The sequence below is a fragment of the Chinchilla lanigera genome, unplaced genomic scaffold (genome assembly GCF_000276665.1).
Source record: "Chinchilla lanigera isolate Chin_1 unplaced genomic scaffold, ChiLan1.0 scaffold00032, whole genome shotgun sequence".
NCBI lineage: Eukaryota > Metazoa > Chordata > Mammalia > Rodentia > Chinchillidae > Chinchilla > Chinchilla lanigera.
Window position 1 is genome coordinate 7,208,604 of NW_004955433.1, and position 26,550 is coordinate 7,235,153.

General features: G+C 45.4%; 1 long non-coding RNA gene across 3 annotated transcripts in view; it reads left to right on the forward strand.

The window, feature by feature from the left end:
• LOC102011796 overlaps nucleotides 1–25,959 on the forward strand; it is a 41,935-nt gene extending 15,976 nt beyond the window's left edge. For 2 of the 3 annotated variants that reach the window (XR_001234703.1, XR_261565.1), the window contains exons 4-6: nucleotides 17,105–17,239; nucleotides 25,128–25,263; nucleotides 25,403–25,959. This is a non-coding gene — a long non-coding RNA (uncharacterized LOC102011796). The remainder of the gene's footprint in view (nucleotides 1–17,104; nucleotides 17,240–25,127; nucleotides 25,264–25,402) is intronic. The other variant, XR_001234704.1, reaches the window with a different exon arrangement.
• The last annotated feature ends 591 nt before the right edge of the window (nucleotides 25,960–26,550 follow it).

The window sequence follows — 26,550 nt, forward strand, 5'->3', positions numbered from 1 at the left end:
GCTAAAACTCAAAATAAGTTTTTGGATTTTTGTTTTGTTTTGTTTCCGGTACCAGGAATCGAACTCACGACCTTGTGCTTGCGAGGCAGGGGCTGTGCCACTGAGCTAAATCCCCAGCCCCTTAAAACTCAAAATCTGAAGTGCGGTTTTATTGATGTATATAATGTTTACACCATCACAAAGTCAAACACTTGTAAGTAGAATAATTTACATCTGGATCCATCTGTATATATTTGTTTTTGAAATAGTTATACTGATAATATTTTACACTGCATCATCAGCACTTTCCATTTCCCCAAGTCTTCCTTCCTCTGTGATACAGTGTGTGGTGCTGTATGCTTAGTATTTCCTTGTTTGGGTGAGCCATGATTGCTCTACACAGTTCCCTATCATTGGCCAATCATGGTGAGTCCAGTTCTCTTCTATCATAAACAATGATGCCTTGACTGTCCTCAAATATAAATCCTGGGGACAGCACAGATTATTGCTTTGATCACAATTAAAGCCGAGTTCATTTCTACGACTCTTGATATGTATTTCCCAATTGCCAAGTTTTCCTTTAGGAAGGCTAGATCAGTTTTCATTCTCAGCATCAGAGCATGAGAAACTGGGCTTCCTTAAGTTCAGTCCAAGCTGTGAAGCCAGAATCGACCTCTGGTTTAATTGAGCCCCTGGTTCAGCTCACCTGAAGGTCAAACAGGAATGAGTGGGCATAGGGATGACTGCTGTAGGGCCTGTGGCTGTCAGTAGAAGGCTGGTCATCTGTGGGACCCCAAATATGTATGTGGCATGATCCCTGCCCTCTAGATGCTCATGGCAGGAGGAGGAGGCAGATGCTGCTCCTCAGCCACAGAGCAGGTGTATGAGTGAGGTGATCTCAGGGATCCACCAGGGCAAGGATGGGCTTCAGATGACTCTTGGATGTGGCTGGGCCAGGAAACACATCTGTGCCCTTGTGCTAGGGAGAGTGGTCCAGTAGAGGCAACACAGGGGATGAAGCTGGGGAAGAAAGGGAGGCCAATGGAGCCTCAGAGTGGCCAGGCCTGGGAACCTCGGAGGCAGTCAGGATCCTTGGGCCATGTTCGTTACTAGCTTTGTGATTTCCATCTTTCTAGGCCTCTCTCTATTCACTTACAAAATGGAGATGTTTGATAGTAGCAGCTCTCCACTGACTTCATTGTGAGAGGCAGCGTGGTCTCCTGGAGGTAACGTAACACACAGACTCACCTGCCTTCCCACAGCAACACTGCATTTCAGTTCTGTGTCCTTACACTGATCACGTGGTCTTTCTCGGCCTGTCCTCTTGTCTGTGAGTTGGGATAAACAGTCACACCAAGCACTGCTCTCTCATGTAGTTGAGGTAATGTGCAGGAAAGTGGTTTGCAAATAGCAACTGTAGTTACCCCCAACACACACACACACACGCACACACACACACACACACACCACCTAAGCACTATCTGTGAGACCGACACCAGACTGGATAAGAACTCAGCCTCCACTCTCAGTTGGGCCCGGAGGAGAGAAATCAGTCCACATGAACAGCTAAATGCAGTGCAAGACATGTCATAACTGCAGGACTGGGGGCCCAGCGAGCCAAAAGGAAGGCATTTTCCTGGCAGGTTGGAGGGATTGTGATAGACTTGAAATAATTTCGAATGGGTAAATTCAGTATTCTTCTGCAGAAGACTTTACAGGAACAAACAAGACTCCTAGAACTATTTTACTGGTGTGGTTGCTGACATCCCGCAAGAGTGGCCAATAATGAATCCAGTCACGGAAAGACTGGTACTGTCTGATCCATGTGCATGAGGTATTGATAACTGTCAAACACACAGCAGAGACCACAGCTATGGTTGCCAGGGCTGGGGTGGGAAGGGGGCTCTGTGTGAAGTTTCAGTTACGATGGATGAATGTGCTCTAGAGACAATGCAGCGTCTACAGTTAACAGTTCTGTATTGTCCACTTCTGAATTTGCTAAGAGGATAGATCTGTTAAGTGTTCTTACCACACACAAAAAGACAGACAACAAAACCCAAAGTATACAAGGAAGGTGGGAGGTGTTGGATATATCTATTACCTGGACGATGGTGATGATGTCATGGGTGGCTGAGAATGCTCAAGCTCACTGCATTCTGTTGGGAGTTCACAATTGTGCTGCTCTGAAGTCTGCAGTAGCTAAACTAATGCTAACTATAAATTAAGCTTAGAGGGGTGGATGTTGCCTTTCTTATCAGACCTCATGTAGCCGAGAACAAAAGGGACCTGTGGTTCAAGCTGTCAGAGCAGCCCTGTGCTATTTGGACAACCTTTGCCCAGACTTCAGGTTTTTATTTTTGTTTTTTGTCTGTTTTAGACAGGGTCTTACTATGCAGTTCAGGCTGGCCTTGAGCTCACTTTGTAGCCCAGGCTGGTATAAAACTTGCAGTGATCCTCTACTACAGGTTCCCGAGTGCTGGGATTACAGGTGTGTGCCAGATTACATGCCCGCCAGATTTCAGTTTTACCTGAACCAGGACTGGCCTCCTTTCAATTGCTGATCCATATTGACCTGCTGAAGAGAGAAAGGATAGACAGGCCTTGTGTCTGATCTGATGGCCCAGCTGCTTGCCATGGGATGCTGGCCATGGGCTCGTGTCTGCTTCTTGTAGACTCCTGACCCACATGGAGGGAGCTGGATGTGGTTAAAACAAATGCTTTCCTGCTGATCAAAAGAAAAACTCGAATGTCTTCACGATATGGGTCTGAGCTGCACGAACACAAGAAAGTCACAAGGTCATGATTGGCTAATGGGTTGGAAATGTAGAGCTATATTGCCCCCCCCCAGCTTGCTGGGCATCACTTTTTTAAAGCTGCCTGTGGCCTGGTGTTGGGTGGAAAGAAGTGGCCAGTGACCTGGTTTTATTGGCAGTGAGCAGAGCTACAGGCTGCTCACCTACTGTGTGCTGGTAAAGTAGTTTTTGGTAGGAGCTGTTGCTATCCTCACATTGGAAGGTGCGGAAGACAGTAAATCACCTGTCTCCAGAAGAGGAGGAAGGACCGGAATTCAGATCTGTGCATTTCCAAAGCCTGCCCTCTTAAATACAGCCCACAGAGCAGTGATGGGAACATTTGAGAGATGAGTGCTCAGACTACAACCCCAAACCCACTTATTTATCACAAAGGGCCAAAACTGCAGTTAAACCTGAGTATTCAGGTTTTAGTTTAGAAAAAACAACTCAGATGTTAACATCTTTTGTCTTTTTTAAAAAAAAAAATTTATGGAAAAATAAAACAAAATTTCATAAGAATAATAGGAGAATAACAATAATTAATACATTACATGTTATCTTTAAAGTAGTTGCTCAGGGTACAAGATATGGGCATAAAAATTTCTCCCATCAATATTTGCACAAACTTTCCTTTTTAATGAGCTAAGAGACACAAATAATATAACTGACTCACATTTTTCCCCTTTTCCCTACTGTCCTTTCCTTTTTCACCCATTCGAGTTCCTTTTCCCTTTTGAACAATTTCTTTCCTTTCACAATATCTATCATACAATTTACACCCTATTTACTCTTACTTACTCTTGTTGTTTCTTATACCAGGGAGACAATATGATGTTTACACATGTGAGTTTGATTTGTTTCACTTATGAGTATGGTCTCTAGTTGCATCCATTTACCTATAAAAGTGTCAAGTTTATTCTTCTTTATGGCTGAGTAGTACTCCATTGTATAAAAATACCACATCTTTTTTATCCATTCCTTGGTTGATGGGCTTTTGGATTGTTTTAAAAGAAAGACAGGTAATACATGTACTGTAGGTTTGCTATCACTGCCATAGCAGAAATTGGTCCTAGTGGAGATTCACAGACTCTGCATTAGAAAGAAGCTCAATAAAGGTGAGATTTTTGGTCATGTAGATTTCTTTGAGGGGTATCATGGCATGGAGTGTGGGGTCTGGGGCCAAACAGCTTGTGTGTGAATTCTGGGTCTGACAGTGGCAGCCCCGAGCCCAAAGGGAGCTGGCACAGAGGGAGCACGGGTGGCAGGCTGTTCTCCATGTGGGGGTGAAGGGCACAAGTCTGGAGTCCAGCACACCGCCTTTCCCCGACCAGCTGAATGACCTGGGGCAAGCGTCTCCAAGCCTCAGCTTCCCCTGAAAAGTAGAGGTAACAACAGAACAGCTGTGCTGAAGATTAAATTGGTCAGTTCATAATCAAGGACATAAAGCTGGGCACCTCAGTCCTAGTCAACATTATGAATCTGATGGAAACGTATCACTTCCCTCAGCTTTCTGCATCTTGGACAGGCTAAAAGTTCCTCCTAATGCTTAGTGGAAACCTCTCACTGAAGCCTCTAAGGTCCTTTGTGTTTGGAGATGATGGGAAATATGGAGAGCTGGGAGACTGCAAATAACAGAAGGCCTCAGAGCTACACTGAGAGCTCTCGTTCTTCCCGGAAGCCAAGCCGTGGGGCAGAAGTAGCCATGGCAGTGCTGCTTCACAAGGCAAGCCACCACAAGACTTAGGTGGTTCTCTGTTTTTCTGTCTGTCTCTGATAATCTGGTCCTAGGAGATGTATGATGAGCCATGTATCTGGCCTCAACCCCAATTTTGCTTTCAGCTTTCTTGTTCTCACTGGCAATTCATTCTGTTGCTGGTAGTAATCATAACTTAGAAACAGTAACTTAGTGATGACAGCAACTAGCCCATGTCAAAAATGCACAGTGAGTTGGGCCCATCCTGAGCAGTCTATGCACCATATCTCATTTAATCCGGAGAGAACACTATTATGCCACACCTGTAATCCCAGCACTGGGAAGCTGAGGCAGGAGGATCACAAGTTCAAGCACAGCCTTAGTGACTTAGGGAGACAGATGCTATCTTAAAATAAAAAGTAAAAGAGGGGCTGGAGGTGTAATTCAGTGCAAAAGCTCTGGGTTCAATTTCAGTATGGAAAACAAACCCCACGAAAATGTTGATAGCATTATAATCCCCATTTTTCAGGTGAGGAAAGAGGTCCAGAGAAGTCCGCTCTGGACTCTGGGGTCTGCTCATGATCACACATGGAGTGGAACCCAAGTTCATCCAACTGCTAGCAGTTTGCAGCCAGTATATTTACCTGTTTGGGTTAAAACCATGAATAATTCATGCCAGTGGTAGAGGGGGAAGGGCTAGTTCGGGGTGGGATGAAAGAAGTGAAGTCCATGTTACTTATTCTAAGTAGTTACTTATTCTAAAATTAAAAGACGATTTTTTGGGCACCAGAGACCAAGGCCCAAGGTCCTGTCACTAATACTAAGTGTGATGAAGAAATACCAGGATCAAGGCCAGGCCCAGCCACCCATCAGCAAGTTAGTGAGGCACCCAGGATTGAGGTGCTTGGAATCAGAGATGGCCTAGGCTGAGAGCCAAAGCATGTGCCATCCTCACCCACGAGTTACCAGGCAGTACAGTCCCCTCCCTGATGTACTATCTAACCCCTACCAAAATTTATAGGAAGGGATCTTTCAAGACATTTGCTCTACTTCTTTAGTTTATAGATCTGTGACCCATGAAAAGGGAGACACGTAGCATCACCAACGAAGCAGGACCACCATTTATGGAGCGCTAGCTGTGTATGAGACCATGTACTCATATTTCTTCTGATTCATTAGATTCAACCTCTGCCACAGCCCTCAGAAGTTGTTTACAGCACCTGGCCCCTAATCTCCAGATGGGGATAGTTCACATTGCACATCCCTGTTTCCTAGCAACCATGCCTCAAGGGCAAGGGGGGCTCCCCTCTTAGAGGAGCCAGGCTGAGCCAACATGCCATGTCTATTGGGGGAGCTGCCCACCATGCCCCTCAGGCTCAGCCTAGCCACCAGTGCCTGCAACAGGCCAAGTTCTTTCCTTCCTTGGAGACTTGGGATGCACGACTCCCTCCCCTCCATCCTGTGCTTTTCCCCTCTTTGCCTGCCCAATTCTGCTCATCCCAGGTCTCAGTTTAAACATCTTTTGCTCACAGAATTCTCTTGCAACCCCTGCCCTGCCATTGAGTGAGATATCTTCAGTTATTCCTTTTCATTGCACCTGAATCTTTTCCTTCATAGTGTACACCCCAATTTATAAATCTATTTTACCTGTGGACCTATTTGCTTAATTCCTGCCCTTGCCTGGATCATGAGATCACTGAAAGCAGGATGGTGCCTATTGCATTCAACATAGAATTCCCTTGACCCAGGACATACTAGGCACAGAAATGAGCTCACTAGGTATTTATTTTTGAATAAACAATGGTCAGAATGGGCAGAATAAGGGTCACCTAAAACTCTCCATGTTTACCACTAGTTTCTCAAGTTCAACTTTAAACCTAAAAGGTTATAGAAGAAATCTGCTGAACTTTCTAAAAAATTGATCAAACTAGATAAAAATAAAAATCCGATTTGGGGATCTAAGTGGTACATCAACTCGGAGCTGTCAGAGACTATCAGGGATGCAGAAGCTGATGCCAGTGATCATGAGTGACAGCTCCATGGCAGCAGGCATGGGTGCTGTCTTAGAGTTTGATTGTCTTGGGAGGAAATGTTGCGATATTCAGTTTCTTAATCAGCAGAAAAACACAGTCCACAAAGAGCAGAATTTGAAGAAGAGGGTGCTCATCTTTTCTGTTGGGTGGAGGGGCAGTCCTGGAAGTTTACACTTGGATATAGTTTGTAGTTGGACCAGTTTATACTTGGACCATCAGGGACTTGCAGTAGAGCTCCCACACAATTGAAAGCTGTTTAGTACAGCCATTAGCTCTGTTATGATCCTCATTTATGATTTTATTTACTTAATAATTCAGTCTTTTGTGTCATGAATTTTTGAGAGAGACATTCAATTAGGAATTATGACTGCAGTTTAAAGAAATATACAGCCTCACTTCTGAAGTGGGTGCCAACTTTCTTTTATGGGTGCGTCTGGATGCATTCCAGAACATTTGGAGGAAACAAATTTTAGCACTTCTTCTCCCTTTCTCCCTCAAAGGCTGGGAGTTCTGCCAGTTAGAAAAACCTTCCCATGTCCCCTCAATTCTAGGTGTGGTGTTGTACTGGCAGCAGGCAGGAAGTGCCGCTGGTTCTCTTGGGGATGTGTCCCAACTGATCCATCTGGATAGATCTTGCCTAAAATCCTATCACCTCTGAAAGCTGCTTTAGGTCACACACAGGCATGGACTTCGCTCTTTCATGGGGTCCTTCTCCTAGTTACTCTCACTCCAATCTGTATCTCTAAAGCTTTATCTGCTTTGAATCCAAAGAATCTATCCCAAGATTTCTCAAAGAGATATAACTTCCTATTGAACCCAAATTTTCTATCTGGACTGTGTTCCACTAATATTCCTCGTTAGAAGCAGTGGGAATGCAGTCTGCTTAATGAACACAAAGTAAATTTATTGGTAGCTCATATTATTATTGGAAGGAGATCATCCTCATCTGAAGGAGATGAGTAAGGCAGTGACCCATGTGGCTGAAAGGCTCCAGTCAAAGAAAACGAGCTCCAACCATTGTTGGTTTCTGTATCACTCAGTTCAAGATGGAAGCTTGAAAGGAGAATGCCTGATTGGTTTAGCCTGGCAGGTAGACACCAGGGCTCTTTGATTGACAGTCCCACCAGACTGTGTCCAGTCAAAGGTGATTACCCTAAACAAGACATGGCACCATTGTCCACAAGGGACATATTCTAGGCAGCTCAAAGGCCAACACAAATCCACTAAAATTGGAAAGGTCCTAGATGCAATGCCACTGAGGAATGGTTAAAGGAGCTGAGGTTCTTTTGCCTGAAAATGCAGAAGTCTGTTATTACAATGGATCTAGTTTTATTTATTTATTTATTAATTTTTGGGTTTTTTTTCCCCAGTACCAGGGATCGAACTCACGACCTTGTGCTTGCTGGGCAGGTGCTGTGCCGCTGAGCTAAATCCCCAGCCCCTGGATCTAGCTTTAAATTCTGCAAGAACTGTTGTCTGTGTATATTCCTCATTCCTTATAATGGTGCCAGGTAGGTAACACTGTTATCCACATTTTGTGGATGAGGAGACTGAGAATCAGAAAGGTTGCGTAATTTGCACAAGTCACATTGCAACTTAGGTTTGTTTGATCTTTTAATATATATATTTTTAAAAACAGAGCTGTCTGGCAGTTTTCATTAGAAATAATGCTATTTCTGCAATGGATTATTGCTACTGTTATTTCTTGGCCCTTACCTTCTTTATTGTTATCATGAACCCATTTAGCTTTTTTCATTATGTCAGGAATCTCCCTGGCTAGAAGTATACTGATGAGTAAAACAGACACGCTAGATCTGGTGGAGAATTTGTCTGTGATGCTATGGAGAATTTTCTTGAATAAGGGAAAAGCAGAGAGAAACAATTTCTGGGGTCTTTCCCATCTCTGGAATTCAAGGAGTCTATGAAAGCTAAATAGGCAACCATTGCCAGAGGCAGGGAACATTCTATTTTGTTGAATTCCCCTATTTGATGTCCACGTAGGCTGTGTATGTGTTTGTGGAGAGGTTGTGGCTGGCTCAGGACCTCCCCAATCCTTTGCTAAGAGCACAGCAGGAGAAGGTAAAAAGGCAGCTTGCCTGCTCCTGCCCCCCGCCCCATAGCCCCTTCTTTAGTCCTGTCTGTACTACTTATGTCTTGTTCTTTCTTGCCCCAACTCTGTTCATGCTTGATTAGGCTGGGGTAGACAAGATCCAAGGTACACATCCATAGTGCTTTTTGTGCCAATTAGCTTCTCTTTCTTTTAAATTTAAAGTAAAAGCAACAGTAACTGTATTCAAAGGCTGTAGATGTATTTGTTTGCTTGGTGACTTTTCTCTTTAAATTATACTTGAATCAATTACCTGAACATGTGTGCTTCAGTATGGTGTGGACTCTATCTATCCCTATTGTATCATTCAATGCCTGAGCCAGAGGTTTGTAGTGTCCATCTAGCCCCTGTGGGCATATGAGTTTGCCTCCCTCCAGAGTTTACAGTAGCTAATGTTTTAAAGCACTTATTTTCCAGGTATGCCTAAATGTTTTCCATGAATTAACTTCAAGGAATTCTCACATTAGCTTCATGAGACAGGAACAATGTTTCCAGAGAAGGAAAGTAAGGCATCGCATATTCGCTATTGTATCAGCAGTAAGTGGCAGAGCTGGAATCTGAATCCAGGCTGCCTGGCTGCAAGGCTGATGGTCTTGATGGTGGCAGTACAGACTTAAACTGGAAAGCAGGCTGAGCCACCTCATAGCGGACATTCTGAAAGAGCAGAGAGGCAGCACCTAGCAGGAAATAGCAGACTGCATTTGTCCTAACTAGGGGATAAACAGATGCCCCAGGAGGAGTACAGAGGAGCAGTGAGAAGCACCACGAGAGGCGGAGATGCTCCGACCCTGGCCATCCAGTCCCAGACTTCTCCTTCCGTATCAGTTCCGTGACACTCTGGATAGAGTTCTGGCTTCTTTGCCCACTCATTCATTTCCTCTTTCACTCATTTAGTGAAATAGATTTTGAGTCCCTCTTAGGGATCAGGTCTGCCTTTGGGGTACAGCAGTTTGTAAGCCAAAGAAATTCAAGTTTGGGAGACAGACAAAAATGCAAATAAATAAATAAGATACATAAACAAGATTGTGACCAGTGTCTTGAAGGATCTATGTACTCAGCAATGATAAGATGAGGAGGAACTGGAGAGGGACAGCTTCAGAAGGAACAGTCAAGCAGCACCTTTCTGTGAACCCAGTGGGTCCCTGCTGACACACTGCTGGGTCTTATCATCCTCCCATGCCGGGAACACACTGACAAACTTTCCAGGCACTTCTTCCTTACTGACACTCCTGCCTCCCCCAGGTCGGTCAGGAGCCCTCAGGAGGGGAGAGTTGGCAACCAGACTTAATAAAACCTAGGGGAAGAGAAGGTCTGTCAATTTAACTCTGCCCGTCCATGCCCAGGGGAGTGCCGGTTCATCCTTCCTTTCCCAAAGAACCATTCTCTCCCACTCTAGGAGTAGTCATAAGTCACCTACTTGCGTGATCCCTTGTCAATGGAGCAGAAGGTCAGCCTGCAACTCTCTTTTGTCACCTGTCCAAGTTAGCCTCAGGCCTCCCATTCCCCTAGTTCTCACCTTTGCATTTCTAGGCTCCATTTTATAACTGTCTCTATTGACCTTCCAGGAGGGTAGATTTGTAAGCACATTTCATTTATCCTCTGGGGCTCTTGGGATGCAGAGGGGTTGGGGGTGACTCAGTCACAGGAGGAGGTTCTCTGGGGAGAGACTTGCTTTTCCTCCTCTGGGAAGCTTACCCTCTTCCCACAGAATGCTTCTTAGTCTGGGAGTCCAGGTAATTTGGCTCCTGTAGCCTCCTGTTCTGGTCAGGACAAGCAGACTGATGTTGCCCATTAATACTATCCTTGGGGGCTTGGACCTGTGAAATCATGAGCTGAAAACATCTATTCACCTGCAAAAGCCCAAACTGCATTCAAACCAAGTCAGAGTTTTTTCTCTTTATAGATTTATGGACTGAGCCAAGGTAATTTTCTTTTTTCTAACATCAGCAGAAGACCCTAATACCCACTGAGCCAGTTTGAACTTGTAATGAACTTGAAAATTGTCTGAAGCATTTGAACCAGATCCTCAAAATAGTCTCTGAAATAAACCCAAACAACTATTGCTGCTGGGCCACCCAATCTGGTTTCCTGGTTCTACCTCTGGCCTGCTGCTAGGGATGGAACCCATGCGGTTTGCAAGGACTTTCAAAGAGATGCTGGGTTGCCATAGCACCAAGCCCAGGCTAGTCCCCACCAGGGGATATGACAGGTCCAAGAGCTGTGGACAGTAGCATGCCCATGCTCCACATGCTACAGTTAGCAGGGTGGTCTGTCCTCTTCTCTTCAGCTGCACTGAGCTTCAGAAGGGTAACTCTCACCTTCTGCACCTCAGATTCATTCACTTCTGAATGAAGCCTTCTGCCATGCTGCTAGTTTTCAATCTGGGTTACCCATCAGAATCAACTGGGAGCAGAGGAACCTTCCAACCAGCAAAGTAATGTGATTCCCCAGCACCAGCCACAGCAAGGCCCAGGCAAGAGTTAGAGCAGTGCAGGGTGAGGCTGGGCTGTGTCCAGTCCTTCCCACCATTGATACCAACTCCATCTCTGCAGCTATGAAAAGAAGGGCCTGGTACAAGGAAAAGGTATTAAAACTATGTGAGTTAAGGGTCCTTAGCAGGTCTTCTCAGTGCCTATGGAGGCCCTGGAACAGAGCGGTACATAACAGAGACTTGGTGGATGAGTAATTTAAAAAGGAATAAATAAGCAAATAATCCATATATAAGAATAGAAGTTCACCCATGTTTATTGCAGTGCAATTTGTAATAGCTAAATCATGGAAGCAACCCAAATGCCCATCAACTGAGGAATGGATAAAAACAATGTGATATTTTTATACAATGGAATATTATTCAGCTATAAAGAAAGATAAACTTGAGGCTTTTATAGGTAAATGGATGCAATTAGGGACCGTACTCATAAGTGAAATCAATCAGACTTGCATGTGTAAACATCATATTGTCTCCCTGGTGCAAAAAACCGAAAGAGTAAATAAAATCTAAAAGATATTGTGAAAGGGAAAGAAACTGCTCAAAAGGATAGAAGAACTGGGATGAGGGAAAAGAGAAAAGAAAGGAAGAAGAGTAAAAATATGTATATATGCACACACAAGATAGCTAAGATAATTGTACTACTAATTTCTATCAGTTTATTAAAAGGAACAGTTAATGTTTAATTGTTTGATTAATCTTACATGCCTATATTTGTTTTTTTTTTTGTTTTGTTTTGTTTTTGGTTTTTCTCCGGTACCGGGAACCAAACTCACGACCTTGCACTTGCCAGACAGGCGCTTTGCTGCTGAGCTAAATCCCCAGCCCCCTATATTTGTTTATCTGAGTAACCAATGTGAAGATAACAATATGTAATACAACAACCATTGTTAACTTCCTATCACCTTGTCTGAAATTCTGTATTGCTTTTATTGTTTTTATGTTGTTTTGCTTATGTCTGCCTCTTTGTTAATAGGCTTTCATTCTTTTATCTTTAAAATAAAAAAGTTATAATATGTGAAATTGGAGAAAAAAAAATAATTTCCCCAGGCATGGAAAACCTTGGGCTAGATTTTCTCTTATCCTTTGCAGGTCCTAATTCTGTAATGATTCTTTGGGGAGGCACTAGGGTACTACTACTTAAAGTCCAATCTTTTTTTTTCTTCCAGTACCAGGAATGGAACTCATGACCTTGCACTTGCCAGGCAGGTGCTTTGCCACTGACCTAAATTCCCAGCCCCTTAAGGTCCAATCTTAATTCCACTATTCTTGTTGTTTGATCTGGATAAGTCTTTTTAACCTGCGTGAGCCTCAGTTGCTGTGTATATAAAATGGGATAACAGTAACCTCTATATTATAGTGAATGAAAAAACACTCTGCATGATGCCTGACAATGAGAGACACTCAGATGTCAACTATAATCAGAAAGGATGCGTTTGTGTGTATGCACATCTGTTTCTATAGTCATTCAGTTCAGGGTTAAGCATTTGCTGTGTTTATCCTACAAATATCTTCTGGCTGTCTCCAGCCCCTTAACAACTCCATCCACACAGCTTGTTTTCAGCTCTCCAAGAGTCCATGTGCTAAGTATCATATTAACACTCTCTTTTTGGTTACCAGAGTTACAGCTTATCAACAGCTCTCTTACATTCTCCGTGCCTGTTTTCTATCACTCGTCTTCAGGAACCATCTATGTGGCAAAGCTCTCGGCTCCCTTCCTCTCTGTGTTTTTTCTCCCAGTCACCTGGTGTTATGTCTATCTCCTCAGTTGTTTCTCATCCTTCTCAGGTTCTCCTGCTGATTGGAAGGAATAGAAAATGTTTTTCATCTCACCTGTGGGCTTAGGCAGCCTGGAGGATGGCACTGATGCCTCTGAGGCCACATCTGGGGTCCAAAGGAAAGTCTCACTATCGATTAGCCACATCTACCTCTGACATGGGAAGGAAGGTATGGCCGTGTGCGGCAGCCATTTTCCATCCTTATTTGGGCAAAGGAAATTCTGTGACTCATCTTTTTACAGCTTTACTATAAATCTTAGAGCAAAATCAAACGTAGGCTAAAATACAAAGTTAAATCATCTAATACAGTCTACCACAATTTGGACAGGTGCTAAAAAGTGATTTCTTCTCACTCTCTCCTCGCCAGAGGGAACATCTATATCCTTCTGTCTTTGGGGAATGGGAAGGCTTTGGCAAAGATTGTGCTTCCTTCTCTCTAGAAAGCACAGGCTTCAGTAGAAAAATTGTTGCAGCCTTACCTTAAATCTGCTGAAGAAACTCAGAGTTCTGTTTGGTTTAAAGAAAAGCCAGGTAAAATGAAAGTGATTGTGGTCTCCGATAGGGCTGACAGTCACCAGCCTGAGGCCAATCTGGAGTGATATATAGCTCACCTCCTACCAGGCCTCAGCAAGGGGACCTTACTTTAGTCTCCCCTCATTCCTTTACCTGAAGAAGGGGAGGTGTCAGGTGAGGGTTAGCGTGTGAAAGTGGGCTAGGAAGTACCCATGCTGGGGACTGATGCTCCCATCACACTATGATGATCTGAGCCCTCCTGCTGCTCCTCTCACGCTTGGGCCACACACAGACAGAGCCCTCACCCAAGTCTCTGCACCCTGCCCTGGCCCATGCACCCGAGCACCCAGGCTGAACCTCCAGATTCTCTTGCTCAAAAGTCTCTCCTCTGTGAAGAGGTGCAGAGCCAGCAAGGCCATCTCCCTTCCCTGTGTGATTGCCCTTCTTTCGGGCCACTCCTCTGAGTTCTGCCTGACATGAGCAATGACAGCCTCATCTGTGACTGTAGCTGCAGGGTCCTTTGTAGTCTGTCAAACCTTGGGAAATCTTCTCCACCCTTCTGTAACTTTGTCTCCTCATCTGGGAGATGGGGATTACACTAAGAGAACCTACTTTGTAAGACTGTCTTAAAATTAGAGCAGTTCGATTACTTGAAGCTCTTAAAACAGGGCCAGGCACATTGTAGCTGCTTAAAATGTTAACCATTGTTATTACCAGAAGTGTTTCCCTTCTTGTTCCGTTTGACCTCCACAAGACTCTGAGGTCAGCCAACTAGCTTGGAATGTCCACTGTGGAGGGAATGGAAGTTCGGGAGGATGAAACTCTTTGTCTAAGTGCACCTGCAGATGGAGGCTGAGCTGTGTTGGAGCCCAGTTCTTTTGACCCTATGATCCACTTGTGGGTTTTGGAACTGGCCCCCAGATCACACTGGTGACTGATTTTGCTTTACCTTTTGATTTTTCTTCAAAGAGGATTTTATAAAATCTTAAATCTTGACCATCTCCAAGCTAGAGTGGAATATGTAACCCCACTTATCTACGTAAACATATCAAGTATACTCCTTGGTTTTACTATTGATGATTTGGCATCCTTGGGGAAGAAAATGGATGGGGATATTTCATCTTTTATGTTGGGCTATATGGCGGCCATTTTCATCTCTTCCTTTGTAGCAGCACCTTGATTTTCTGCTGGGGAGCTCCTCTCTGCTACAGGGTAAGGGGCAGGCTTTGTCCTACTTTTCTGGTTTCTGAGTGCAGAGGTTTCTGGGAAGGGACAGGTTCTGGCCTCTACCTTGTCTTTCATTCCTCACCAGGAAGAGATACCATCTTATCTGTTGGTGTATTTGAGGGAAGGATGGGGCAAGATCTGCTCAGCCTTCTTGTCCCACTCTTCCACTGGGGAATACATATTCCCTTATCCGCACTGTGATTTCGAGGGTCTGGGCTCCCAGGGGGAGACTGGCAGTTATCCACTTCACCCCTTGATAAACTGTTGATTTCTGGTTTAGTTCTTAGAAGCTCATTGCTGCTGGGTAGTGAAGCTGTGTTCCCCAAGCCTAGCTTACTGACACTAATTGTGGTGTTTTCACTCCATTTGCCTGTGTCTCTCTCCCAATTGTTCAGAGTTCAGACATAGTAAAGAAGGAATGGTATTTATGAGCATCTGATACCCTGACACCCTCTCCCACTCTCAGCCCAGGTAGTCTACATGGGGCTGGCCCTACTTCCCCAAGTCTGGGGCTGTCTTGTGTCACGTGTTCCAGGTCTGGTCAGTAGGCATATCTCATCACTTTGGTCATAGTGATTGATCTGAACTGGGCACATGATCCATGTTAACTCAGTGAGATGCTACCCTAGATAATTACTGGGTTATTTTGAGGAAAAAACTGATTTTCATTGGGGTTACTTGGAGGAGAATATAAACCAAGTCTCAGCAAGCTTCCTCCCACCATAGAAGAGTCTGCCTGAATAGAGTTGACACAGAAGAAAGCAGGGCTGAGCGTGGATGGTAAAAGAGACCAAATGACAATGACCACATATCCTCTGCTTGAGCCAATGTGAGTAGATCTCGGCCACTTGCAACCACAGGATGCTGCTTAGCACGATGCTCCTCTGACTAATAGTTTGGCAGAAAACAAAGCTAATCACAACTTGATGATTAGTTCTGCAGCCTCACCTGCCTTTTATTTCACCATCATTTGCCGTACACATCAACTTCTACTAATGTTTGGCCCACAAGAGGGCAAACACCATCTTATCATGGGGCATTTTTCACCATGTCATCTTTAGCAGGTTATGATATTATTTGGTAAGGAAATCCATCAGGTAGGAGTACAATCAGGATAGACTCAGTTCTGGTGCTAAATGGGATCACAAAGGTGACAACCCAGACTCCATCTGCTGGCTGGTGAGCAAAGGATATGGTGCCTACACTATTCTTACACACTGAAATGTGTATAAATTAGTATTAGTTTGTTAAAGTTGCTGTATTAAACTACCACAAGCTGATTGGTTTAAACAATAGAAATCTATTGTCTCACAGTTCTGGAAGCCCATGGTTAGTACTGGCAGTCATTTACAAGTTGATTTGGCAGAAGCAAAATTGGAATGCTATATACTAATAAAGAAGAAAGTAGTTCTGCATGTACCACCATGGAACAATTCCTAGGGCATATTATTAAACATAGAAGCATCTTAGAAAACATTGTGTGCTCCTGACACAGAATAAAACTCTGATTTATGTATATTTGCACAGAGATGATCAGATGAATGTACAAACAAAACTGATAACAGTGCTTAGAGAGGGAGTAGAGGATAGTTAAGGAGTTTTCTGGCATATTTTGGACTTGCATCTTTTACAAAGATTTTATATATATTTTGAGTAACAAAAGTAAAGATTGCTTCATTTGTATAACCTAGTCAGCCTGGACTCAAAGGAGTATGCAGTTTGAGCAAATGGTCCCTAAGGGACCTCTGTGGCTTCATGGTAAAAGAGGACCATAAAAGCTGGGCAGTGTCTCTGCTCAGGGGTGGTAGCGCAGTGGCCAGGAACCTGGGCTTTGGAGTCAGGCAGCTGTGAATGCTGCCCCAGTTACTCATTTCTCTGTGCTTTGGTTTCTGGTCTAAAGACCTGAGTTAACGGTCATTTTGGGCCCCTTTTGATTACACCCCAGTCTTAACTCCCAATTTATTTATGGATGAGATAAAAATCTAAAATTGGACCCCAGTCCCAAATGCTGCCATTTCCGCCAGGCACTTGTGAAACTCTTCAAGGAAAAGCAAAGCCCTGGAGTTGGGCTGTGTAATACACAGAGCTGCCACAGGAGAAACAGAAACAGCCCTGCCACCTCCCTGGATGGTCTTCTGCCTTTTCTGTATTAAAGTTTTTGAAAAATCAAGCTAAGTCTTCATCTGTTTTCCTTTTTAAAATCTAGTTAACTGTTTTACTTACATGTGGTCTTGACATTGACTGGGAAGGTATGGGCATATGTACTAAGTTCTCCACGTGTCTATTGTGAAAAGTAGGGGGAGATAGAGAATTTCTATTTAATTTTGAATAGTTAATGAATGAGGAAATTGGACACAGACTAACTAACTACAATTTCTGATTCTGTGAGATATGTCACAATGCCTAATAAACGACCAGCTTTCAAAGAGCTAGAGTCCAGTAAAGCTCCCATAAGTGCACATCGTACATATAGCTCTCTGCCCTCTGTTTTAAGGTTTCCGCTGTTCATTGTGATCATCCTGATAAACACCCCTGAACAATGAAGACAGTTCTGCTTCTCTGAGTGTCCTGGGAGTTTGGATCTGGATAAAAGGAGCTGGAATTTCTACTTTTTTCTTCTGGCAATCTGGTAGCAACATCTCTGCCTGCTGTCTGTATAATTAATCGCTGGGCTTAGCTAATGTCTCCTAAATTAATGCAATTATCAGCATCTCTGAGTAAGCACCTTCATGCACATGCTGATATCAAAACTCACTGTTGACAGATCTGGAGCCAAAGCAGGGACGTTCTGAGACTGGAGTCGGGATTGATTTTAATTAACTTGTTTCTCATATTACAAAGGTGAGAAAGTACCGATTCTCAGTAGCTGCAGATTAAAAGAATGCAGGGAGGCGTTGCGTGGAAGGGCAGAGACTCATGAAGATAATAGCTACAAGGTATTTTTGTTCCGAAGCTTCCACATCTACTTGTGCTGTTTTATTATCACTGGCCCAGGCAGAGCCCGGAACCCGTCATTTGCGGCTCTCAGCTCCTCATTACAGAGCCTCTGTCCAAGAGCCCCTGGTTTAATTTGTTCTGGGCTGCAGTGTGACAGGGAGAGTCTCGGGATCAGGGCAGACATCTCTTCTCCCACCCCTTTTCATCCTGCAATATTTCATTAAATGTAGAGTTTTGGAACCAAGAGAAGGTGAAAGAAAGAATATTTGGTTAGCTTGAATTTGCTGTATCCTGTGGCGTTTCTTCTAGAGGCTCATGTTTTCAGGCACAGGCCCAGTTGGCTGGTGTGAGGAACCTGAGCCCCTCCTGAGCAGGCAGGAAGCAGCGATGATGGGTCATGAGATGGCATCATGTTGCATAGTGGTCCCCAGCACGCGTTCTGCCAGACATTCACCTGCAAGGAAGCCCTTGGAAAGAGAAAAGTCAAACAAGTTTGGAAAACGCTGCATGTCTGAACACCCCCTTCTGGCCCAGTCCATGGAAATTTCCTACCTTAGTATACCGAAGGCACCTGGAAGTCCTGCATCAAGGGAGCGTGTGCAACCAGTGCTAAGGGACACAGCCCCTTTGCTGAACAACACTGGGCAAGTAGAGAGTATGTGGGATTCACCTGGGGTGAATCTGGGACTGGGAACCAAGCTGGAGACCCTGCTTTCTCCGTGTCTGTCACTAATTATTGCATAACCTCACGTTTCTTCCCTGCTCTGGGCCTCAGGCTTTCCTTATGCACACAAAGGAGCTCCCACTCTTAGAATCTGTGAGATTCTTCTGCAGACCAGTCAACCTAAGTACAAACTAGAGGGTATGAAAGGACAGGAAAGTGGAAGAGAACCTGACTTAAGTAAAGAAGAAGTCAGGTAGGATGGACATGTCTGTAATCCCAGTACTGAGGGCGGCTGAAGTAGGAGGATCACCAAGTTGAACACCTGCCAGGACAGTTAGTGAGACCCTGTCTCAAAATAAACAAGAAAAATGGCTGGGCATATATCTCAGTAGTAGAGTGCCCCTGGGTTCTACGAAAGTACTCAAAGAAAAATAAGAAAAAGGAAAGAAGAAAGAGAAAGGGACTAACTAGGCTTCCTGAAGGGAGTAGGGGCTCTCATTCTGTTGAGCAAGAGGCAGACAAGTCACGTCCATGTCTGTAATGTGGCAGCTTCTGAAAGCTCTTCTGCTGCTTGGACCCCTGCTCCCATCCGCACTACCAGTGACTGTCATCTTCTGCCAGGTACCAATGGGGACAGAGTACTCTTGTCCCAACAGGAGGCAGCCCTGGCCTCCAGGTTGTGCCTTTTCTATAGCTCACACTGCTTCTTTTCCAGGGCAACACTGTCACCACTGCAGTGGGAAATCCTCCCGTAGGGGTTGGTCACCTTTGCTTGGGGTGACTCAGAAGTAAGAAAGTGTTTGCAACAGTTAAACATGGAAGGCTCCTAATTCTCATTTCAGTGTGTGCTGTAACCTCTTTCCTGGGTTCCTCACCTGGGGATCGGTTGGTGTGAACACACAGGGAAGGATGGAACGCAAGGTGAGGTTTGCTCTCTTGGCAGTCAGTCAGTTCCTGAGCACAGCACTGGCTCATAGTGGTATTTCCCATCTTAATAAATATCTCAAGTCCTAAAAATCATCTTAATATGACTAAAAGTCATTTTTAGAAGGGCGATTGCGAGACATCTTTGTTGTGGTAGACTCTGCGCAGGACCCTGCGTGCTCCTGACTCTCATTGTGTCACCGTGTGTGGCCCATCATTGTCCCACAGTAGAAATGAGGACCCAGAGTCCAGAGGTTCAGGAGGCCCCAGAGGTGTGCTCAATAGCTTTTTGTATCTCCCAGCTACTGAGAGCAGATACTGCAGCCAGGACGCTCCCCTCCCCGACCTACGGAATGCAAATGCCCTGTGGATCAGAGTGATTTTGTTCAGCCAGTCTTCTCATCTGCTCAGGTGCCCAGCAGAGCAGGGCACCTCCTTGGGTCTCCAATTCACATTCGTTAAGTGGTCACTAGTTGCTCTACTGGGTCTCTGGTGTCCTTGAGAGATGTCAAGGTACACCAAGGGGTGTGACAAAAGGTGCAGCAAACTGTCCCCCAGTTATACCCCCCCCACAGCTGACTTCACCTCCACCTGAGGGTTTCTTCAGTCCTCTGTACCACCTGTTCCTGCCATTGGCCACAACTGGTGGGATCAGGGTGGGCAGGGAGCACCTGATCCCAGGTGGGGCAGGGAACCAGAGAATAGCTTGGTGTGCAAGCTCTGTCAACAAAGCCTTCCTAGGCCACATGGTACGTGGTCAACCTATTACATCCTCTCTTGTGAGGACTGTGAATGTGAGCTATTGAGAGTGAGAGTCAGGAGAAGAGGGGGGATGTGAGACAAAGGGCCAGACAGAAACAAGGACAGGCACGAGGGGCACAAAACCAAGGGGAGACAGAGGTGGTCGTGAGAGAGCCCAGCAGGTGTGCCAGCACCTCGTGAGGGACACCAGGGACTGGGAAGGGATAGTAAAACTCCAGACATTTGTCTGTCTTGGTCCTGGAGTAGGGCTGGCAGCTTTGTCTACTCTGTCCTGTCCTGTAACACAAATCCAAGGTAACCTCTGTGAGGAGCTGGGACACGACTCTGGCCAAAGACCGATGAGAGCAGTTCGTGATTTTCGGGCTCAGCTAATGACTTCAGCTCATTAGGTGAAGCAGTTGCTCTTCCACGTCTGACCGAATGACGTCCCAGCACCCCCTGCCCAGCCTATCAGGTGGGAAAGGACCTGGTGTGAAGCTCAGCCTCACTCCTCCCATCACTGGCCTCTCTCCGTTTTCCCGGCTTCCCCCTTTCTCTGTCTGTCTGTCTCAGTCTTTCTCACTCTCTCAAATGAGACTTCAGAGCTGCCTGGACCGGGCCGAGGAAGCAATGATGCTCTTTAGAAAGGCTGTGTGACAAAGGTGTGGGAGGATTCTTCTTGATAGAGGGAGAGCTGGAGAGAGAATTTCCTAGAGAAATCTGCCAACCAGCTTCTTATATCAACCCACATGCCCTGCTGGCTGGGCTGTCAGTCTTTGATAGAAGCAAAAGGAAAATTTCTAATTGTGCTTGCTGTACTGAAGTAATTTATGTCCCATCAGTACTGCCACCTGGGTGTCCTAGGCCTCCTTTCAGAAGAGCTGAGCCGCAGCAGGACTGGAGACACACGCATCTAGGAGGGAGATTCTCTAACTGTTCTTACCCACCCAGCTGGCTCAGCATTTATGAGCAATACCCAGGAAGAGTTCTTCTGGACTCCAGAGTCTCCCAGTCTCAAAGTCACTACCAACCGAGCCTCCAGGGACCATCCAGCAAGCCACAATGTCTTGGGCACTGTGTAGGAAACTAAGACTCTATAACTGCCAATCTTCTGGACCTGTGATCTTGTGCTGCTCAGGAATATCTAGTTACCAGTGACAGAAATCACTCTGGCAGATCTAAACTTTATTTTGAGGCAACAAGATCTGATTAAGTTGTTCAGGCTGGCCTTGAACTTGTGATCTTCCTCCCTCAACCTCCACAGTAGCTGGGATTATAAGCATGTACCACCAGTAATCTAGGTTTTAAAGGACATTATTATAAGGGTATGAGACTGCTTGTAGGAAGAGTTTGACAATGAGGTTGGTGGGGGCAAAGTCAGACCAGTTCTGCTGGGTGAGGAAGCAGGGGCATCTAACACCCTACAGTGGCGTGCATCGCTTACCAGCATGGGTATACAGGGCCTTTGGCAGAAGCCCCTCATTTGCATTCTGACCTGGTCTACGTGCAAAGAGGAGGAGGGTTGTTTGTCCCACGGTAAACCAAGGTCTGTTGCCAGAGGGAAGCAGCATGGATGCTGGGCAGCCTCAGTGCCATCTCTTACCCTTGGTCATGATTTCCCACACGGCCCCTCTTCAGTGCTCCCTGCTCCCACGCTAGTGCTCCCTGGACTTGGCAGTCTTGTCCACTTTCCTCTCGATGTTTTACACTCAGATCTCCATTTATTCATCTACTCACTCATTCACTCATCCATTTGCTACTCATCTAACAAGAATACACTGAATGCCTATCTATCGGGGTCACGCATTGGGTAATAGCTGGGACTTTGTGTCTTCTTTGACAGCGGCATCCTCTGTTGTCCTTTCCAGTCTCTGGCATAGTGAAACCTCCCTGCTTTGCCTTATTTCAATCCATCTCTTTGATGATACCTCAGTCCAGCCAATTCCAGGCCCACACATGTGGCAGGTGAAAAAGGGTTTGGAAAACCGTAGCTCTCTGTAGAAGCAAAGGCTGCAAGGTTGGTAGAGCCACAAGCATCTGGCACTGAGTCATCATGTCTCTCAGAAGAGACCAATTGGTTGGGGCAAGGAAAGGGGAACAGAAGAGATCTGGTGTCTGGGTTGTTGATGGAGGCAGCTCAGTGGGGTCACAGATGGTGCCAGTGACATGGGATCCGAGGCACCTGAATGCAGTGGGGAGCATGCACAGAGATGTGAAAAAGGGGGTGGCCCAATGGGTGATGATGACACATGACACGGAGTCTGAGGGCCTGCACTGTAGCTTCACTATTCTATCTGTCTGCTGAGTAACTTTGAGCCCCTAGCTGGCTGTCTTCTAGTCCTTCCCAGCCTGAAAAACCCTAGCCTTCAGATCTGATGTATTCCTCACACTACAGATTATGTTGGATTTACATTTCCTCTTTGTGCCAAAGCCAAAGGAAACAATCCCAACAACCTGTCACTTAAATCAGAGGAGATTTATGACTTTTAGCCAGAGAAGCTTGTTACAAAAAGAGTGTCCTACCTGCCCACGAAGATGGGAGCAGCTTGCGGTGTCCTTGGCAGCCTGTCAGAGGCTCATCAATCACCACCATGCTCCCAGGCTTTGTAGCACAGTCACCGAGGGCTGGACAGACACATGACCCTTGCTGTGGAGTCTAGAGCAGGGTCTTGTCCTCAAAGGGGAGGGACTTTTAGATGTAGAGACACCAGCCCCACATCTTCTACATGTTGTTAAGATCAGTTTGATTGTTTCTTTGCAACCAGAAAGCTATCATTCAAAATGACTCCGGATACTTATTCTTTGGACAGTCCAAAGTACAAAACAAATGGAAGGTAATTGTGCTTATACATATAAACAATCAGGGAGGGCTGACCTCTGTACCAGTGACAGAAATCACTCCAGCTAATCTACACCTTCAGAAGATATTATTACACAGATAAGCTGGGAGGAGACGGATCCAGGCCAGTTCTGGTGGGTGAGGGCACAAGGGGCATCAGGGGCCCAGAAACTCCTAACTAATGCAAGAACAAATGTGAAACGGGATGGCACAGGGAGCCAAGAAGACTGGAATGCTGCTGCTCTTCACAGTGCTGGTTGGTGACACGAGCAAATGGGGGAGAAAATGGCGAAGAGACAAGCGCTGTGCAGACAGCTGGGGATCTTTGCTCTATCTTGGACTCAGTCACCCCTCCAGCATCCTTTAGGCTGTGGACCAATCTTGTTTTCTGAGGCACAAAGATAGTGCCCAGGGTTAGAACTGTGGTAGGCACAGCTTTTTAAGCATTCAGAATAGCAGATGTTAGGTGTTTAAATTATGTCTAGTTGAATCTGTGCTGTGTTTTAAAAATGAAACCTGAGCCAGGGGTAATGGGCATGCCTGTAATCTCAGCATTCTGGGAGGCTGAGGCAGAAAGATGGCACAATAGAGCTCAGCCCAGGCAACATAGAAATTTAGTGAGACCCTGTATTCAAGTAAAAAAATAAAATACAGGTTGGGGATGTGGCTCGGTGTGAAGGCCCTTGGTTCAACCCCCAGTATCAGGAAAAAAAAACCTAGAAAAGAACAAGTCATTTGACATCTGTGAGCATCTGGGAATAACATCCACCTCTCCAGGTTGTGGTAAGAACTCGAAGACTTAATAGATAGGAAAATGTCCTGACAACTGTCAGATGCCATGTAAATGTTAGTCATAGGGTTACACAGGGACAAGCAGGAGGAATAGTTTAAAATGGTCTTCTCCCCCATTCTGGGTAGAAAGGCTTCTTCCAATGCCATAAATTGTCATCTAGGCAGCTAAACCCTGAGTTTGTTTTGTCTGCGATGCTAAGACTCAAACCCAGGACCTTCAGCATGCAAGGCAAGCGCTCTACCACTGTGCCACATCCCCAGTCCAAGGACCATGTTTCTTATACTCTATTTATACATTCTTCAATGCTTAGCAAAGGTCCAAGAACACAAAAGCCACTCAATAAACACCTGGGAATGAGCTAATAATATGCAGCAGAATAAAATGCAGAATTAAAGTAACAGAATATTAAAAAAGGCCATCATCCCAAACTTATAGACCTTCAGGGGCCACACAAATAACTTACATAGGCAGAGCAGGCTGGCAGAATATGATAGGGGTTGGGGGAGACTGCAGGAACTGGAGGGCATATGGCTTATCTCTTGAGGGCAGCAGCTCCCTTCTGCAGTTGTACCTGGGCGTATCTCATTGTTGGCTTTAGGGAAGTTGGATCCAATGATGCTAGAACTCCTGAATTTTTATATTTATAAAATGATGACTCCCAATCTTCATAGTATAGGCAACTGGTCCAAATATTAAAACAAAACATGACAACATATTGTGTAGAACACTTAGAACACATCTGCTGCCCAGGCTTGGTATGAGATCCACCTTTAGGGGACCTCAAGCTACTCCAATGGCTTTCTATCATGGATGGGGGTCCAAGGCCTCAGAGTGGGGTGTGATGCACAGCTGTGCACAAAGATGCACAGCTGGTGGCAGCAGATAATTTGGAGAGGGGGGATTCATGTGCCTTCTGGGTACCTTTCCTTCTCTCGTTGGCATCCCTGAGCTTCCTTTTTCAGCAGGCTCTAAGGAGGATCTGAAAAAGGCAACCAGGTTCCCCAGTCCACTTGTTATGAGAAGATTCTAATGGCCCTTGCCATGGGGCCTCCTCCCTGGTGCGAGCTTGGCACTGACGGAATGGGAGGATGGGACAGAACTGTGAGGCTGCAGGGAGGGGGCTTCCCCAGGGCTCAGCCTGGTTACCTAAAGTCAGACAGCCTTGCAGACAGATGGAAAAGAGCAGGGGGAGAGGAACAAGAAGCCACAGTAATGACCAATGGCCGCGCAGGGACCTCCCAAGTCTTCCACCCTCCATGGAGCTATGGCCCGAGGCCCAGGGATGATTTGTTTGCCCACAAATCCAAATGGGATGTCAAGCAAATCATCACATTGGTTGAGAATGACTTGTTAATTAGAAAATAAATCCGGGACCTACATGCTCAGAGCTGTGTGTGTGTTTGCAGGAGTTTGCTTTGCTTTATTGAGTGGGCGGCTCTTGCCATCATGATAATAGAGAGCTGATAAACAGAGAAATCACAGGAAATGATTTGGCCTTCAGCCCACAGTCAGGGCTGGGGAATGAGGATGTCGGGGTTGGAGGAAGGGAGAACACCTGCTTTGTCTATGCAAACCAGGGACTTGATGAATTGATTGGCTGTTTGTTTGCTTTTGTCCAGAACTGACCTCCCATCCCAGGACAGCACCCCGAGTCCCTATTTCCATACACCTACCATCACATGGATGTGGGCTCTATGGGGAGCTTGAATGTCTGGAGTTCTCCTTCAGAAAAAAGAACACAAAATTATTGTAAAGGTGAATATTGTTTTAAGATAAAAAAATAAACAAATTATAATAACTGACAAATATCAGAAAATTCAGAAAAAGTAACAATGAACCTATTCTTGTTTTGAACCGTGGACACATCTTTAAAGTACTTTTCTATTCTCTGCAGGTCTTGGCTTCATTCTCTTTGGTGGCCTCTTACCAGGCCATGATTATGTAGGGTCACTTTCCTGCAGAGACACAGGAAGACGCACTCACAGAAGGAAGACTCCATCTGGATGAGGTGTCAGGGAAAACCAATTCCTTGTGTCCCACTGTGTGGGCTGAGAAAAGAGCCACCCCTCCCCGCAGCACTTCTTATTTCCCACACTTCCTCTTCCTGGTGTTGGGCACTGTTGGGCAGAGTCCTCAGGGTGGGACATCTGGGCATGGATCGCAGTGTCATGACACAAAGTGACCTGGCAAGTGTGTTTTTGGAAGCCATTCCTACCCCAGAATAGCTGGCTGTGGCTTTACTCTACACAGCATCAACTATAACCCACTCTATCTTACTGGACATGACTGCAGCACAGATGCTTCATAGCCAGGTCCCCAGATGCCCACAACTGTTCAATGCTGCCTGACAGAAGCACACTGCAGGGGAAAGAAACAGTAATTTTAACAGATGTGGTTCAAATATCAAATAACAGTACTTTTGCCTGTTTGATAAAAATATCTGGACACATGGATGGTCTAGCTGGCCTGTTGAATACTATATAGCAGTTAAAAAGACAGGAAAATGTTCTGATGTGGAAAGAGGGATATCTGCATATTTCTATCTATATGGGTGTGTACACAGGCTAATTAACTTTAAAAGGTCTAGCCTTGTCTAGCTAATTGCTAATGTTAAGTATCTCCCAGGAAGGGGCTGGGAATGGGGCTGTGATTGGGCAGAGCAGACCTCAGCTCCATCTGAAATGCTTGAATGTTCACAGTATGTTTGATTGCTGTTGAACTGAGGGCCCTGCCAGGCAGCTGCATGTACAGCTCTGGGGTTCAAAGAAAAGCCAGATTGGAGACTTAATCAGTGTGCGCTTAATGTAAAATGACATATTTCCACATACGTCTTTAAAGCAAGATTGCTTTGGTTGCAGGAGATAAATCTACTCGAGCTACTCCAACTGAAAAGGAAAGATACCTTGTGAGAACACAGGTCAGAGACCCCAGGGCAGGTAGCACGGCCAGGTCTCAGCAAAGTCTAGAACCAAAAACTTCAAAGTCACCAGGAATCCAAGAATCAAAGCCTCCCTCTCAGGGGCTGGGGATTTAGCTCAGTGG